Raw genomic sequence first — 17,941 nt, 5'->3', positions numbered from 1 at the left:
ATGTGGCTAAATACAGTTAGCAAGCGAGAAGGAGGTAAAAGAGGACAGAGGACAGAGATACGGGTTCAAGTCACTGCAACGACATTTACTGGTTTTCTAAGCACACGCAGCCGACTCAATCTGTAAGTGTCTCAGGGATCCCAGTGACTTCCGTACGGCCTAGTGACATTGCAATGTTTTTGGAAGCATAATGTAGGGAAGTGACATAGGTGATGTTGTTAACTATTCTGTACATAAGGATTGATGGGCAGACAGAAAGATGATTGATTCACAGATAGACATATATATAGATGACAGATGATAGATAGATGATACACATGATAGATATATGATAGGAAGCTAGATAGATGGATAGATAAATACAGAGAAGGATAGATAGAGAGATAGATAGAATGTTATAGAAAGATAGATAGATATACAGACAGAGCGATAGATAGATACAGATACATATCGATTGACACAAAGCTATTGCTCATAACCAGGTGTGAATGGTGAAAGCACGTAGCTAAACTACAAACAAAAAGGAAGAATGAAATCCAGTTTACAAAGTGCAGTAAGCAGCCATAAAAAGAAAACAAGTCCTACCATTTGCAATGACGTGGATGGAGCTAGATGGTAGAATGTTCAGAGAAATGGGCCAGGTGGAGAAAGACAAGTACCAAATGATTTCACTCATGTGTAGAGTATAACAACAAAGAAAAACTGAAGAAAAAAACAGCAGCAGACTCACAGAACCCGAGAGTTGACTAAAAGTTACCAAAGGGAAAAGGACTGGGCAGGGTTTGTCTGAAGTTAGGGATAAGTGTGGGGAGAAAGAATGGGGGCATTAGGATTAGCATGTATATTGCATGGGGTCGGAGGGGGCATGGGGAGTGCTGTACAACACAGAGAAGACTAGTAGAGATTATATAGCATCTTACTACTGGCTGATGGACAGCAACTGTAATGGTGTCTGTGTGGGGTACATGGTGAAGGGGTCTACAGCATCCATCTACGCTGATGGAAAGCGACAGTAAGAGGTTTTGTGGGGGGACTTGTTGAAGGGGGAGCATAGTAAACATAATGTACTTCACGTGATTGTAGAACAATGATAACAAAAAACATTTTTTAAGTACAATAAGGGCACAGTTCTGAATCCTCTGAATAAAAGGTCAGGCTCTGATTGCTGCAAACAAAAGACACAGGGTTTAAAGAAGGGATGAAAACTCAAGACACATACGTGCTTACTTACAGGAGACTCACTTGAGATCCAAGGACACAGACAAACTACAAGCTGAAGGTGTGGGGACAGGTAACCTACACAAGTGAAACTGAGAAACAAACAAACAAATGGATTCTGTTTGAGTCCCCAGGAGAGTCAGTAGGAAATAGCCCTATCTAGCCACCGTGAATTCTTTTTGTTTGGTTTCAGCAAGGCCCAGGCATAGTTTCAGTGGTGCGGCAACGTACTTCTCATTTTCTCTCACCTCAAAAACTGAGTTGCTTTGATAATAAGCATCTGGGCTTTTGAAATCAGTGGGCTTTATGATGTTCACGAATGTGAAGAAGTAATAACCACGTAAAGACAGAAGTTTGGACCCTCAAATAAACACTTCACTTCACAACACATTCTTTGTTCCCAACTGCTCCTGTCTCGAAATAGGTGTTCCTTTATATTTGTTCCTCCACCTAACAGTAGTGATCACGCCGATGTCCCTCAAACATGGTGGTGTGCAAAGAACCAAGTACACTTTTCTGTCGACAACAGGCCCAGATGAAGGATACTTGAGGTCTTCAGTGAGCACTTAGTCCATGAATGTGGCTAAATACAGTGAGCAAGCGAGAAGGAGGTAAAAGATGACAGAGGACAGAGATACGGGTTCAAGTCCCTGCAACACCATTTACTGGTTTTCTAAGCACACGCGGCTGACTCGACCTGCCAGTGTCTCGGTGAACCCAGTGCTCTCCTTACGGCCTAGTTACCTTACAAGATTTCTGGGAGCATAATGTAGGGAAGTGACATAGGCTATGTTGTTAACTGTTCTGTAGATAAGGATAGATGGGCAGACAAAAAGATGATTGATTCATAGACAGATAGGTAGACAGATGACAGATGAAAGATAGAAAGGTAGGGACATAGATTGATAGATGATAGACATCATAGATAGATGATACGAAGATAGATAGATAGATACATAGATACATAGAAAGATAGATACATAGATAGACAGACAGACCGTTAGATAGAAGATACGGGTACACATCGATTGATACAAAGCTATTGCTCATAACCAGTAGATGAATGTTGAAAGCACATAGGTAAACTGCAGACAAATAGGAAGAATGAATTCCAGTTTAAAAAGTGCAGTAAGCAGCCTTAAGAAGAAAACAAATCCTACCGTTTGCAATGACGTGGATGGAGCTAGATGGTAGAATGTTCAGAGAAATGGGCCAGGTGGAGAAAGACAAGTACCAAATGATTTCACTCATGTGTAGAGTATAACAACAAAGAAAAACTGAGGAAAAAAACAGCAGCAGACTCACAGAACCCGAGAGTTGACTAAAAGTTACCAAAGGGAAAAGGACTGGGCAGGGTGGTTCTGAAGGATGGGATAAGTGTGGGGAGAAAGAATGGGGGCATTAGGATTAGCATGTATAATGCGTGGTGTCGGGTGTGCATGGGGAGTACTGTACAACACAGAGAAGACTTGTAGAGATCATATAGCATCTTACTACTCGCTGATGGACATCGACTATAACGGGGACTGTTGGGGGGTACATGGTGAAGGGTTCTACAGAATCCAAATACGCTGATGGACAGAGACTGAAGAGGTTTTATGGGGGGACTTGGTGAAGGGGGGAGTATAGTAAACATAATGTTCTTCACGTGATTGTAGATTAATGATAAAAAAATTTTTTAAGTGCAATAAGTGCACAGCTCTGAATCATCAGAATAAAAGGTCAGAATCTGAGTGCTGCAAACAAAAGACACAGGGTTAAAAGAAGGGATGAAAACTCAAGACACCTACGTGCTTACTTACAGGAGACTCACTTGAGATCCAAGGACACAGACAAACTACAAGCCGAAGGTGTGTGGACAAGTACCCTACAAGAGTGAAACTGAAAAACAAACAATCAAACAAACAGATTCTGTTTGAGTCCCCAGAGAGAGTCAGTAGAAAATAGCCCTATCTGGCCACCGTGAATTATTTATGTTTGGTTTCAGCAGTTCCCAGCCATAGATTTAGTGGTGCAGCAACGGACTTCTAAATTTCTCTCACCTCAACAACTGAGTTGTTGTAATAATAAGCATCTGGGCCTTTTAAATCAGTGGGCTTTATGATGTTCACGAATGTGAAGGTGTAATAACCACCTAAAGAGGGAAGTTTGGACACTCAAATAAATACGTCACTCCACAATACACTCTTAGCTCCCAACTGCTCCTGTCTAGAAATTGGTTTTCCTTTTTATTTGAACCTCCGTCCTATCAGCGTTGATCACGCCGATGCCCTTCAACCATGGTGGTGAGCAAAGCAACAAGTTTACTTTTCTGTCGACAACAGGCCCAGAGGAAGGATACTTGTGGTCCTCAGGAATCACTTAGTCAATGAATGTGGCTTAATACAGACAGCAAGTTAGACGGAGATGAAAGAGGAGAGAGGATAGAGACACGGGTTCAAGTCTCTGCACAAACATTTCCTGGGTTTTTAGGTACACGTGGCCGTCTCGACCTGCAAGGGTCTTGGTGAACACAGTGCTCTCTCTACAGCCTAGATTCTTTGCAGGATTTTTGGAAGCATAGTGAAGGAAAGTGATATAGGATATGTGGTTAACTGTTCTGTACAAAAGGACAGATGGGTAGACAAAAAGTTGATTGATTGATTGATAAATAGATAGACAGACAGATAGATAGAAATAGGTACATATCGACTAACACAAAGCTACTTCTCATAACCAGGAAAGCAATGGTGACAGCACATAGCGAAATTACAAACAAAAAAGAAGAATGAAATCCAGTTTAAAAAGTGCAGTGAGCAGCCATAAAAAGAAAACATATCCTATCATTTGCAATAACGTGGATGGAGGTAGAGGGTATTATGCTCATTCAAACAGGCCAGGCGGAGAAATACATGTACCAAATGATTTCACTCATGTGTGGAGTATGATAACAAAGAAAAACTGAAGGAAAAGACAGCAGCAGACTCACAGAACCCGAGAGTGGACTAACAGTTACCAAAGAGAAAGGGACTGGGTAGCGTTTGTGGGAAGGTAGTAATAAGGGCGAGGAAAAAGAATGGGGGCATTAGGATTAGCATGTTTAATGTGTAGGGTGGAGCGTCATGGGTAGGTCTGTACAACACAGAGAAGACATGTAGTGATTCTACAGCATCTTAGTACATGCTGACGGACAGCGACTGTAACTGGGATTTTGGGGGAATTGCTGAAGAGGGTAGACTGGAAAACATAATGTTCTGATTGTGATTGTATATTAATGAGAACAAAGAAAATTTCAAACTGATGTAAGAACACTGCTCTCAAATATCAGAATAAAAGTACAGGCTTTGAGTGCTCCAATCAAAAGACACAGGGTTAGAAGAACTGATGAAAACTCAAGACCACCTACGTGCTCCCTTTCTGGAGTCTCACTTGAGATCCAAGGACACACACAAACTACAAGCTGAAGGTGCGGGGACAGGTACCCTATACAAGTGAATCTGAGAAGCAAACAAACAAATGGATTCTGTTTGAGTCCCCAGAGAGAGTCAGTAGAAAATAGCCCAATCTAGCCACCGTGAATTCTTTTTGTTTTGTTTCAGCAGTGCTCAGGCATAGATTTCGTGGTGCTGCAACTTCCTTCTCATTTCCTCCCACATCAACAAATGAATTGCTGTAAGAATATGCATCTGCACTTTTAAAATCATTGCTTTTTATGAGGTTGACGAATGTAAAGAAGTAATAACCATCTAAAGAGGGAAGTTTCGACCATCAAATAAACACTTCACTCCACTACACACTCTTATTTCCCAAATGCTCCTATCCAGAAATAGATGTTCCTTTATATTTGTCCCTCCACCTATCAGCAGTGATCACACCGATGTCCCTCAAACATGGTGGTGTGCAAAGAACTAAGTACACTTTTCTGTCGACAACCGGACCAGACGAAGGATACTTGTGGTCTGTAGGCATCACTTAGTCACTGAATGTAGCTAAACAAAGTCACCAAGCAAGCAGGAAGTATAAGAGGATAGAGGACAGAGATACAGGTTCATGTCCTTTCACCTCCATTTACTGCTTTTGTAAGCACACGCGGCTGACTCTACCTGAAAGTGTTTAGGTGAACACAGTGCTCTCCTTATGGCTTAGTTACCTTGCAAGATTTCTGGAAGCATAATGTAGGAAAGAGACATAGGCTATGATGTTAACTGCTCTGTACAGAAGGATAGATGGGCAGACAAAAAGGTGATTGATTCATAGATAGATAGGTAGACAGACGACAGATGAAAGAAAGATAGATAGGTACATAGACTGATAGATGATAGACATCATAGATAGTTGACAGGAAGATAGATAGATAGATAGAAAGATAGATCCATAGATACATACATACATACTTACATACATAGATACATACATAGACAGACAGACCGTTAGATAGATAGATACAGATACATATCGATTGACACAAAGCTATTGTTCATAAACAGGAGTTGAATGGTGAATAACATAGCTAATCTACAAACAAAAAGGAAGAATGAAATCCAGTTTAAAATTGCAGTAAGCAGCCTTAAGAAGAAAACAAACACTACCATTTGCAATGACGTGGATGGAGCTAGACGGTAGTACGTTCAGAGAAATAGGCCAGGTGGAGAAAGACAAGTACCAAGTGACTTCACTCATATGTGGAGTATAAGAACAAAGAGAAACTGAAGGAAAAAAACAGCAGCACTCTCACAGAATCCGAGAGTTGGCTAAAAGTTACCAAAGGGAAAAGTACTAGGCAGGGTGGTTCTGAAGGATGGGATAAGTGTGGGGAGAAAGAATGGGGGCATTAGGATTAGCATGTATAATGCGTTTTGTCGGGTGTGCATGGGGAGTACTGTACAACACAGAGAAGAATAGTAGAGATCATATAGCATCTTACTACACACTGATGGACAGCGACTGTAACGGAGTCTGTGGGGGCGGACATGGTGAAGGGATCCACAGCATTCAACTACGCTGATAGACAGCGACTGAAGGGTTTTTTTGGGGGGACTTGGTGAAGAGGGAGCATAGTAAACATAATGTTCTTCACGTGATTGTAGATTAATGATAAAAAAAATTCATTAAGTGCAATAAGTGTACAGCTCTGAATCATCAGAATAATAGGTCAGAATCTGAGTGCTGCAAACAAAAGACACAGGATTAAAAGAAGGGATGAAAACTCAAGACACCTACGTGCTTACTTACAGGAGACTCACTTGAGATCCAAGGACACAGACAAACTACAAGCCGAAGGTGTGTGGACAATTACCCTACACGAGTGATACTGAAAAACAAACAATCAGACAAATGGATTCTGTTTGAGTCCCCAGAGAGAGTCAGTAGAAAATACAACTATCTGACCACCGTGAATTCTTTTTGTTTGGTTTCAGCAGTTCCCAGCCATAGATTTAGTGGTGCAGCAACGGACTTCTAAATTTCTCTCACCTCAACAACTGAGTTGCTGTAATAATAAGCATCTGGGCCTTTTAAATCAGTGGGCTTTATGATGTTCACGAATGTGAAGGTGTAATAACCACCTAAAGAGGGAAGTTTGGACACTCAAATAAATACGTCACTCCACAATACACTCTTAGCTCCCAACTGCTCCTGTCTAGAAATTGGTTTTCCTTTTTATTTGATCTTCCGTCCTATCAGCATTGATCACGCCGATGCCCTTCAAACATGGTGGTGAGCAAAGCAACAAGTTTACTTTTCTGTCGACAACAGGCCCAGAGGAAGGATACTTGTGGTCCTCAGGAATCACTTAGTCAATGAATGTGGCTTAATACAGACAGCAAGTTAGACGGAGATGAAAGAGGACAGAGGATAGAGACACGGGTTCAAGTCTCTGCACAACCATTTCCTGTTTAGTAGGTACACGCGGACGACTCGAACTGCAGGTGTCTCGGTGAACCCAGTGCTCTCCCTACAGCCTAGATACCTTGCAGGATTTTTGGAAGCATAATGTAGGAAAGTGATACAGGCTCTATGGTTAACTGTTTTGTACACAAGGACACATGGGCAGACAAAAAGATGATTGATTGATTGATTGATAGATAGATAGACAGTCAGATAAATAGTATATTGGTACATATCGATTAACACAAAGCTACTGCTCATAAACAGGAGAGCAATGGGGAAAGCACATAGTGAAACTACAAATAAGAAAGAAGTATGAAATCCAATTTAAAAAGTGCAGTAAGCAGCCATAAGAAGAAAACAATCCTATCTTTTGCAATAACGTGTATGGAGCTAGAGGGTATTTTTCTCATTCAAATAGGCCAGGCGGAGAAATACATGTACCAAATGATTTCACTCATGTGTGCAGTATGATAACAAAGAAAAACTGAAAGAAAAAACAGCAGCAGACTCACAGAAAACGAGAGTGCACGAACAGTTAACAAAGAGAAAGGGAATGGGTAGGGTTTCTGGGAAGGGAGTAACAAGGGCGGGGGAAAAGAATGGGGGCATTAGGATTAGCATGTATAATGTGTAGGGAGGGTTTTCATCTGTAGGGCTGTACAACACAGGGTAGACAAGTAGTGATTCCACAGCATCTTAGTAAATGCTGACAGACAGCGACTGTAACTGGGATTTGGTGGGGACTTGGTGAAGGGGGTAGACTAGTAAACAATGTTCTGCATGTGATTGTATATTAATGAGAACAAAAAGAATTTCCAATTGCAGTAAGAGCAAGGCTCTCAAATATCAGAATAAAAGTACAGGCTTTGAGTGCTAAATTCAAAAGACACAGGTTTAGAAGTACTGAAGAAAACTCAAGACCACCTACGTGCTCCCTTACTGGAGACTCACTTGAGATCCAAAGGCACAGACAAACTACAAGCTGAATGGGCGTGGACAGGTATCCTATACAAGTGAATCTGAGAAACAAAGAAACAAATGGATTCTGTTTGAGTTCCCAGAGACAGTCACTAGAAAATAGTCCTATGTAGCCACCGTGAATTCTTTTTGTTTGGTTTCAACAGTGACCATGTATAGATTTAGTGGAACTGCAATGTCCTTCACATTTTTTCTCACCTCAACAAATGAATTGCTGTAAAAATATGCGTCTGGGCTTTTTAAATCAGTGGGTTTTATGATGTTCACGATTGTAACGAAGTAATAACCACATAAAGAGGGAAGTTTGGACACTCAAACAAACACGTCTCTCCACAACACACACTTTGCTACCAAATGATCCTGTCTAGAAATAGGTGTTCCTTTTTATTTGTCCCTCCACCTACCAGTGGTGATCACGCCGATGTCCCTCAAACATGGTGGTTAGTAAAAAATCAAGTATATTTTTCTGTCTACAACAGGCCCAGAGGAAGGATACTTGTGGTCTTCAGTGAGCACTTAGTCAATGAATGTGGCTAAATACAGTTAGCAAGCGAGAAGGAGGTAAAAGAGGACAGAGGACAGAGATACGGGTTCAAGTCACTGCAACGACATTTACTGGTTTTCTAAGCACACGCAGCCGACTCAATCTGTAAGTGTCTCAGGGATCCCAGTGACTTCCGTACGGCCTAGTGACATTGCAATGTTTTTGGAAGCATAATGTAGGGAAGTGACATAGGTGATGTTGTTAACTATTCTGTACATAAGGATTGATGGGCAGACAGAAAGATGATTGATTCACAGATAGACATATATATAGATGACAGATGATAGATAGATGATACACATGATAGATATATGATAGGAAGCTAGATAGATGGATAGATAAATACAGAGAAGGATAGATAGAGAGATAGATAGAATGTTATAGAAAGATAGATAGATATACAGACAGAGCGATAGATAGATACAGATACATATCGATTGACACAAAGCTATTGCTCATAACCAGGTGTGAATGGTGAAAGCACGTAGCTAAACTACAAACAAAAAGGAAGAATGAAATCCAGTTTACAAAGTGCAGTAAGCAGCCATAAAAAGAAAACAAGTCCTACCATTTGCAATGACGTGGATGGAGCTAGATGGTAGAATGTTCAGAGAAATGGGCCAGGTGGAGAAAGACAAGTACCAAATGATTTCACTCATGTGTAGAGTATAACAACAAAGAAAAACTGAAGAAAAAAACAGCAGCAGACTCACAGAACCCGAGAGTTGACTAAAAGTTACCAAAGGGAAAAGGACTGGGCAGGGTTTGTCTGAAGTTAGGGATAAGTGTGGGGAGAAAGAATGGGGGCATTAGGATTAGCATGTATATTGCATGGGGTCGGAGGGGGCATGGGGAGTGCTGTACAACACAGAGAAGACTAGTAGAGATTATATAGCATCTTACTACTGGCTGATGGACAGCAACTGTAATGGTGTCTGTGTGGGGTACATGGTGAAGGGGTCTACAGCATCCATCTACGCTGATGGAAAGCGACAGTAAGAGGTTTTGTGGGGGGACTTGTTGAAGGGGGAGCATAGTAAACATAATGTACTTCACGTGATTGTAGAACAATGATAACAAAAAACATTTTTTAAGTACAATAAGGGCACAGTTCTGAATCCTCTGAATAAAAGGTCAGGCTCTGATTGCTGCAAACAAAAGACACAGGGTTTAAAGAAGGGATGAAAACTCAAGACACATACGTGCTTACTTACAGGAGACTCACTTGAGATCCAAGGACACAGACAAACTACAAGCTGAAGGTGTGGGGACAGGTAACCTACACAAGTGAAACTGAGAAACAAACAAACAAATGGATTCTGTTTGAGTCCCCAGGAGAGTCAGTAGGAAATAGCCCTATCTAGCCACCGTGAATTCTTTTTGTTTGGTTTCAGCAAGGCCCAGGCATAGTTTCAGTGGTGCGGCAACGTACTTCTCATTTTCTCTCACCTCAAAAACTGAGTTGCTTTGATAATAAGCATCTGGGCTTTTGAAATCAGTGGGCTTTATGATGTTCACGAATGTGAAGAAGTAATAACCACGTAAAGACAGAAGTTTGGACCCTCAAATAAACACTTCACTTCACAACACATTCTTTGTTCCCAACTGCTCCTGTCTCGAAATAGGTGTTCCTTTATATTTGTTCCTCCACCTAACAGTAGTGATCACGCCGATGTCCCTCAAACATGGTGGTGTGCAAAGAACCAAGTACACTTTTCTGTCGACAACAGGCCCAGATGAAGGATACTTGAGGTCTTCAGTGAGCACTTAGTCCATGAATGTGGCTAAATACAGTGAGCAAGCGAGAAGGAGGTAAAAGATGACAGAGGACAGAGATACGGGTTCAAGTCCCTGCAACACCATTTACTGGTTTTCTAAGCACACGCGGCTGACTCGACCTGCCAGTGTCTCGGTGAACCCAGTGCTCTCCTTACGGCCTAGTTACCTTACAAGATTTCTGGGAGCATAATGTAGGGAAGTGACATAGGCTATGTTGTTAACTGTTCTGTAGATAAGGATAGATGGGCAGACAAAAAGATGATTGATTCATAGACAGATAGGTAGACAGATGACAGATGAAAGATAGAAAGGTAGGGACATAGATTGATAGATGATAGACATCATAGATAGATGATACGAAGATAGATAGATAGATACATAGATACATAGAAAGATAGATACATAGATAGACAGACAGACCGTTAGATAGAAGATACGGGTACACATCGATTGATACAAAGCTATTGCTCATAACCAGTAGATGAATGTTGAAAGCACATAGGTAAACTGCAGACAAATAGGAAGAATGAATTCCAGTTTAAAAAGTGCAGTAAGCAGCCTTAAGAAGAAAACAAATCCTACCGTTTGCAATGACGTGGATGGAGCTAGATGGTAGAATGTTCAGAGAAATGGGCCAGGTGGAGAAAGACAAGTACCAAATGATTTCACTCATGTGTAGAGTATAACAACAAAGAAAAACTGAGGAAAAAAACAGCAGCAGACTCACAGAACCCGAGAGTTGACTAAAAGTTACCAAAGGGAAAAGGACTGGGCAGGGTGGTTCTGAAGGATGGGATAAGTGTGGGGAGAAAGAATGGGGGCATTAGGATTAGCATGTATAATGCGTGGTGTCGGGTGTGCATGGGGAGTACTGTACAACACAGAGAAGACTTGTAGAGATCATATAGCATCTTACTACTCGCTGATGGACATCGACTATAACGGGGACTGTTGGGGGGTACATGGTGAAGGGTTCTACAGAATCCAAATACGCTGATTGACAGAGACTGAAGAGGTTTTATGGGGGGACTTGGTGAAGGGGGGTGTATAGTAAACATAATGTTCTTCACGTGATTGTAGATTAATGATAAAAAAAATTTTTTAAGTGCAATAAGTGCACAGCTCTGAATCATCAGAATAAAAGGTCAGAATCTGAGTGCTGCAAACAAAAGACACAGGGTTAAAAGAAGGGATGAAAACTCAAGACACCTACGTGCTTACTTACAGGAGACTCACTTGAGATTCAAGGACACAGACAAACTACAAGCCGAAGGTGTGTGGACAAGTACCCTACAAGAGTGAAACTGAAAAACAAACAATCAAATAAACAGATTCTGTTTGAGTCCCCAGAGAGAGTCAGTAGAAAATAGCCCTATCTGGCCACCGTGAATTATTTATGTTTGGTTTCAGCAGTTCCCAGCCATAGATTTAGTGGTGCAGCAACATACTTCTCATTTTCTCTCACCTCAGCAACTGAGTTGCTGTAATGATAAGCATCTGGGCCTTTTAAATCAGTGGGCTTTATGATGTTCACGAATGTGAAGGTGTAATAACCATCTAAAGAGGGAAGTTTGGACACTCAAATAAATACGTCACTCCACAACACACTCTTAGCTCCCAACTGCTCCTGTCTAGAAATTGGTTTTCCTTTTTATTTGAACCTCCGTCCTATCAGCGTTGATCACGCCGATGCCCTTCAACCATGGTGGTGAGCAAAGCAACAAGTTTACTTTTCTGTCGACAACAGGCCCAGAGGAAGGATACTTGTGGTCCTCAGGAATCACTTAGTCAATGAATGTGGCTTAATACAGACAGCAAGTTAGATGTAGATGAAAGAGGAGAGAGGATAGAGACACGGGTTCAAGTCTCTGCACAAACATTTCCTGGGTTTTTAGGTACACGTGGCCGTCTCGACCTGCAAGGGTCTTGGTGAACACAGTGCTCTCTCTACAGCCTAGATTCTTTGCAGGATTTTTGGAAGCATAGTGTAGGAAAGTGATATAGAATATGTGGTTAACTGTTCTGTACAAAAGGACAGATGGGTAGAAAAAAAGTTGATTGATTGATTGATAAATAGATAGACAGACAGATAGATAGAAATAGGTACATATCGACTAACACAAAGCTACTTCTCATAACCAGGAAAGCAATGGTGACAGCACATAGCGAAATTACAAACAAAAACGAAGAATGAAATCCAGTTTAAAAAGTGCAGTGAGCAGCCATAAGAAGAAAACATATCCTATCATTTGCAATAACGTGGATGGAGGTAGAGGGTATTATGCTCATTCAAACAGGCCAGGCGGAGAAATACATGTACCAAATGATTTCACTCATGTGTGGAGTATGATAACAAAGAAAAACTGAAGGAAAAGACAGCAGCAGACTCACAGAACCCGAGAGTGGACTAACAGTTACCAAAGAGAAAGGGACTGGGTAGCGTTTGTGGGAAGGTAGTAATAAGGGCGAGGAAAAAGAATGGGGGCATTAGGATTAGCATGTTTAATGTGTAGGGTGGAGCGTCATGGGTAGGTCTGTACAACACAGAGAAGACATGTAGTGATTCTACAGCATCTTAGTACATGCTGACGGACAGCGACTGTAACTGGGATTTTGGGGGAATTGCTGAAGAGGGTAGACTGGAAAACATAATGTTCTGCATGTGATTGTATATTAATGAGAACAAAGAAAATTTCAAACTGATGTAAGAACACTGCTCTCAAATATCAGAATAAAAGTACAGGCTTTGAGTGCTCCAATCAAAAGACACAGGGTTAGAAGAACTGATGAAAACTCAAGACCACCTACGTGCTCCCTTTCTGGAGTCTCACTTGAGATCCAAGGACACACACAAACTACAAGCTGAAGGTGCGGGGACAGGTACCCTATACAAGTGAATCTGAGAAGCAAACAAACAAATGGATTCTGTTTGAGTCCCCAGAGAGAGTCAGTAGAAAATAGCCCAATCTAGCCACCGTGAATTCTTTTTGTTTTGTTTCAGCAGTGCTCAGGCATAGATTTCGTGGTGCTGCAACTTCCTTCTCATTTCCTCCCACATCAACAAATGAATTGCTGTAAGAATATGCATCTGCACTTTTAAAATCATTGCTTTTTATGAGGTTCACGAATGTAAAGAAGTAATAACCATCTAAAGAGGGAAGTTTCGACCATCAAATAAACACTTCACTCCACTACACACTCTTATTTCCCAAATGCTCCTATCCAGAAATAGATGTTCCTTTATATTTGTCCCTCCACCTATCAGCAGTGATCACACCGATGTCCCTCAAACATGGTGGTGTGCAAAGAACTAAGTACACTTTTCTGTCGACAACCGGACCAGACGAAGGATACTTGTGGTCTGTAGGCATCACTTAGTCACTGAATGTAGCTAAACAAAGTCACCAAGCAAGCAGGAAGTATAAGAGGATAGAGGACAGAGATACAGGTTCATGTCCTTTCACCTCCATTTACTGCTTTTGTAAGCACACGCGGCTGACTCTACCTGAAAGTGTTTCGGTGAACACAGTGCTCTCCTTATGGCTTAGTTACCTTGCAAGATTTCTGGAAGCATAATGTAGGAAAGAGACATAGGCTATGATGTTAACTGCTCTGTACAGAAGGATAGATGGGCAGACAAAAAGGTGATTGATTCATAGATAGATAGGTAGACAGACGACAGATGAAAGAAAGATAGATAGGTACATAGACTGATAGATGATAGACATCATAGATTGTTGACAGGAAGATAGATAGATAGATAGAAAGATAGATCCATAGATACATACATACATACTTACATACATAGATACATACATAGACAGACAGACCGTTAGATAGATAGATACAGATACATATCGATTGACACAAAGCTATTGTTCATAAACAGGAGTTGAATGGTGAATAACATAGCTAATCTACAAACAAAAAGGAAGAATGAAATCCAGTTTAAAATTGCAGTAAGCAGCCTTAAGAAGAAAACAAACACTACCATTTGCAATGACGTGGATGGAGCTAGACGGTAGTACGTTCAGAGAAATAGGCCAGGTGGAGAAAGACAAGTACCAAGTGACTTCACTCATATGTGGAGTATAAGAACAAAGAGAAACTGAAGGAAAAAAACAGCAGCACTCTCACAGAATCCGAGAGTTGGCTAAAAGTTACCAAAGGGAAAAGTACTAGGCAGGGTGGTTCTGAAGGATGGGATAAGTGTGGGGAGAAAGAATGGGGGCATTAGGATTAGCATGTATAATGCGTGGTGTCGGGTGTGCATGGGGAGTACTGTACAACACAGAGAAGAATAGTAGAGATCATATAGCATCTTACTACACACTGATGGACAGCGACTGTAACGGAGTCTGTGGGGGCGGACATGGTGAAGGGATCCACAGCATTCAACTACGCTGATAGACAGCGACTGAAGGGTTTTTTTGGGGGGACTTGGTGAAGAGGGAGCATAGTAAACATAATGTTCTTCACGTGATTGTAGATTAATGATAAAAAAAATTCATTAAGTGCAATAAGTGTACAGCTCTGAATCATCAGAATAATAGGTCAGAATCTGAGTGCTGCAAACAAAAGACACAGGATTAAAAGAAGGGATGAAAACTCAAGACACCTACGTGCTTACTTACAGGAGACTCACTTGAGATCCAAGGACACAGACAAACTACAAGCCGAAGGTGTGTGGACAATTACCCTACACGAGTGATACTGAAAAACAAACAATCAGACAAATGGATTCTGTTTGAGTCCCCAGAGAGAGTCAGTAGAAAATACAACTATCTGACCACCGTGAATTCTTTTTGTTTGGTTTCAGCAGTTCCCAGCCATAGATTTAGTGGTGCAGCAACGGACTTCTAAATTTCTCTCACCTCAACAACTGAGTTGCTGTAATAATAAGCATCTGGGCCTTTTAAATCAGTGGGCTTTATGATGTTCACGAATGTGAAGGTGTAATAACCACCTAAAGAGGGAAGTTTGGACACTCAAATAAATACGTCACTCCACAATACACTCTTAGCTCCCAACTGCTCCTGTCTAGAAATTGGTTTTCCTTTTTATTTGATCTTCCGTCCTATCAGCATTGATCACGCCGATGCCCTTCAAACATGGTGGTGAGCAAAGCAACAAGTTTACTTTTCTGTCGACAACAGGCCCAGAGGAAGGATACTTGTGGTCCTCAGGAATCACTTAGTCAATGAATGTGGCTTAATACAGACAGCAAGTTAGACGGAGATGAAAGAGGACAGAGGATAGAGACACGGGTTCAAGTCTCTGCACAACCATTTCCTGTTTAGTAGGTACACGCAGACGACTCGAACTGCAGGTGTCTCGGTGAACCCAGTGCTCTCCCTACAGCCTAGATACCTTGCAGGATTTTTGGAAGCATAATGTAGGAAAGTGATACAGGCTATATGGTTAACTGTTTTGTACACAAGGACACATGGGCAGACAAAAAGATGATTGATTGATTGATAGATAGATAGACAGTCAGATAAATAGTATATTGGTACATATCGATTAACACAAAGCTACTGCTCATAAACAGGAGAGCAATGGGGAAAGCACATAGTGAAACTACAAATAAGAAAGAAGTATGAAATCCAATTTAAAAAGTGCAGTAAGCAGCCATAAGAAGAAAACAATCCTATCTTTTGCAATAACGTGTATGGAGCTAGAGGGTACTTTTCTCATTCAAATAGGCCAGGCGGAGAAATACATGTACCAAATGATTTCACTCATGTGTGCAGTATGATAACAAAGAAAAACTGAAAGAAAAAACAGCAGCAGACTCACAGAAAACGAGAGTGCACGAACAGTTAACAAAGAGAAAGGGAATGGGTAGGGTTTCTGGGAAGGGAGTAACAAGGGCGGGGGAAAAGAATGGGGGCATTAGGATTAGCATGTATAATGTGTAGGGAGGGTTTTCATCTGTAGGGCTGTACAACACAGGGTAGACAAGTAGTGATTCCACAGCATCTTAGTAAATGCTGACAGACAGCGACTGTAACTGGGATTTGGTGGGGACTTGGTGAAGGGGGTAGACTAGTAAACAATGTTCTGCATGTGATTGTATATTAATGAGAACAAAAAAAATTTCAAATTGCAGTAAGAGCAAGGCTCTCAAATATCAGAATAAAAGTACAGGCTTTGAGTGCTAAATTCAAAAGACACAGGTTTAGAAGTACTGAAGAAAACTCAAGACCACCTACGTGCTCCCTTACTGGAGACACAATTGAGATCCAAAGGCACAGACAAACTACAAGCTGAATGGGCGTGGACAGGTATCCTATACAAGTGAATCTGAGAAACAAAGAAACAAATGGATTCTGTTTGAGTTCCCAGAGACAGTCACTAGAAAATAGTCCTATGTAGCCACCGTGAATTCTTTTTGTTTGGTTTCAACAGTGACCATGTATAGATTTAGTGGAACTGCAATGTCCTTCACATTTTTTCTCACCTCAACAAATGAATTGCTGTAAAAATATGCGTCTGGGCTTTTTAAATCAGTGGGTTTTATGATGTTCACGATTGTAACGAAGTAATAACCACATAAAGAGGGAAGTTTGGACACTCAAACAAACACGTCTCTCCACAACACACACTTTGCTACCAAATGATCCTGTCTAGAAATAGGTGTTCCTTTTTATTTGTCCCTCCACCTACCAGTGGTGATCACGCCGATGTCCCTCAAACATGGTGGTTAGTAAAAAATCAAGTATATTTTTCTGTCTACAACAGGCCCAGAGGAAGGATACTTGTGGTCTTCAGTGAGCACTTAGTCAATGAATGTGGCTAAATACAGTTAGCAAGCGAGAAGGAGGTAAAAGAGGACAGAGATACGGGTTCAAGTCACTGCAACGACATTTACTGGTTTTCTAAGCACACGCAGCCGACTCAATCTGTAAGTGTCTCAGGGATCCCAGTGACTTCCGTACGGCCTAGTGACATTGCAATGTTTTTGGAAGCATAATGTAGGGAAGTGACATAGGTGATGTTGTTAACTATTCTGTACATAAGGATTGATGGGCAGACAGAAAGATGATTGATTCACAGATAGACATATATATAGATGACAGATGATAGATAGATGATACACATGATAGATATATGATAGGAAGCTAGATAGATGGATAGATAAATACAGAGAAGGATAGATAGAGAGATAGATAGAATGTTATAGAAAGATAGATAGATATACAGACAGAGCGATAGATAGATACAGATACATATCGATTGACACAAAGCTATTGCTCATAACCAGGTGTGAATGGTGAAAGCACGTAGCTAAACTACAAACAAAAAGGAAGAATGAAATCCAGTTTACAAAGTGCAGTAAGCAGCCATAAAAAGAAAACAAGTCCTACCATTTGCAATGACGTAGATGGAGCTAGATGGTAGAATGTTCAGAGAAATGGGCCAGGTGGAGAAAGACAAGTACCAAATGATTTCACTCATGTGTAGAGTATAACAACAAAGAAAAACTGAAGAAAAAAACAGCAGCAGACTCACAGAACCCGAGAGTTGACTAAAAGTTACCAAAGGGAAAAG

Source organism: Manis pentadactyla, chromosome 13 (assembly GCF_030020395.1).
Source record: "Manis pentadactyla isolate mManPen7 chromosome 13, mManPen7.hap1, whole genome shotgun sequence".
Classification (NCBI taxonomy): domain Eukaryota; kingdom Metazoa; phylum Chordata; class Mammalia; order Pholidota; family Manidae; genus Manis; species Manis pentadactyla.
This window is presented reverse-complemented; position numbering follows the sequence as displayed.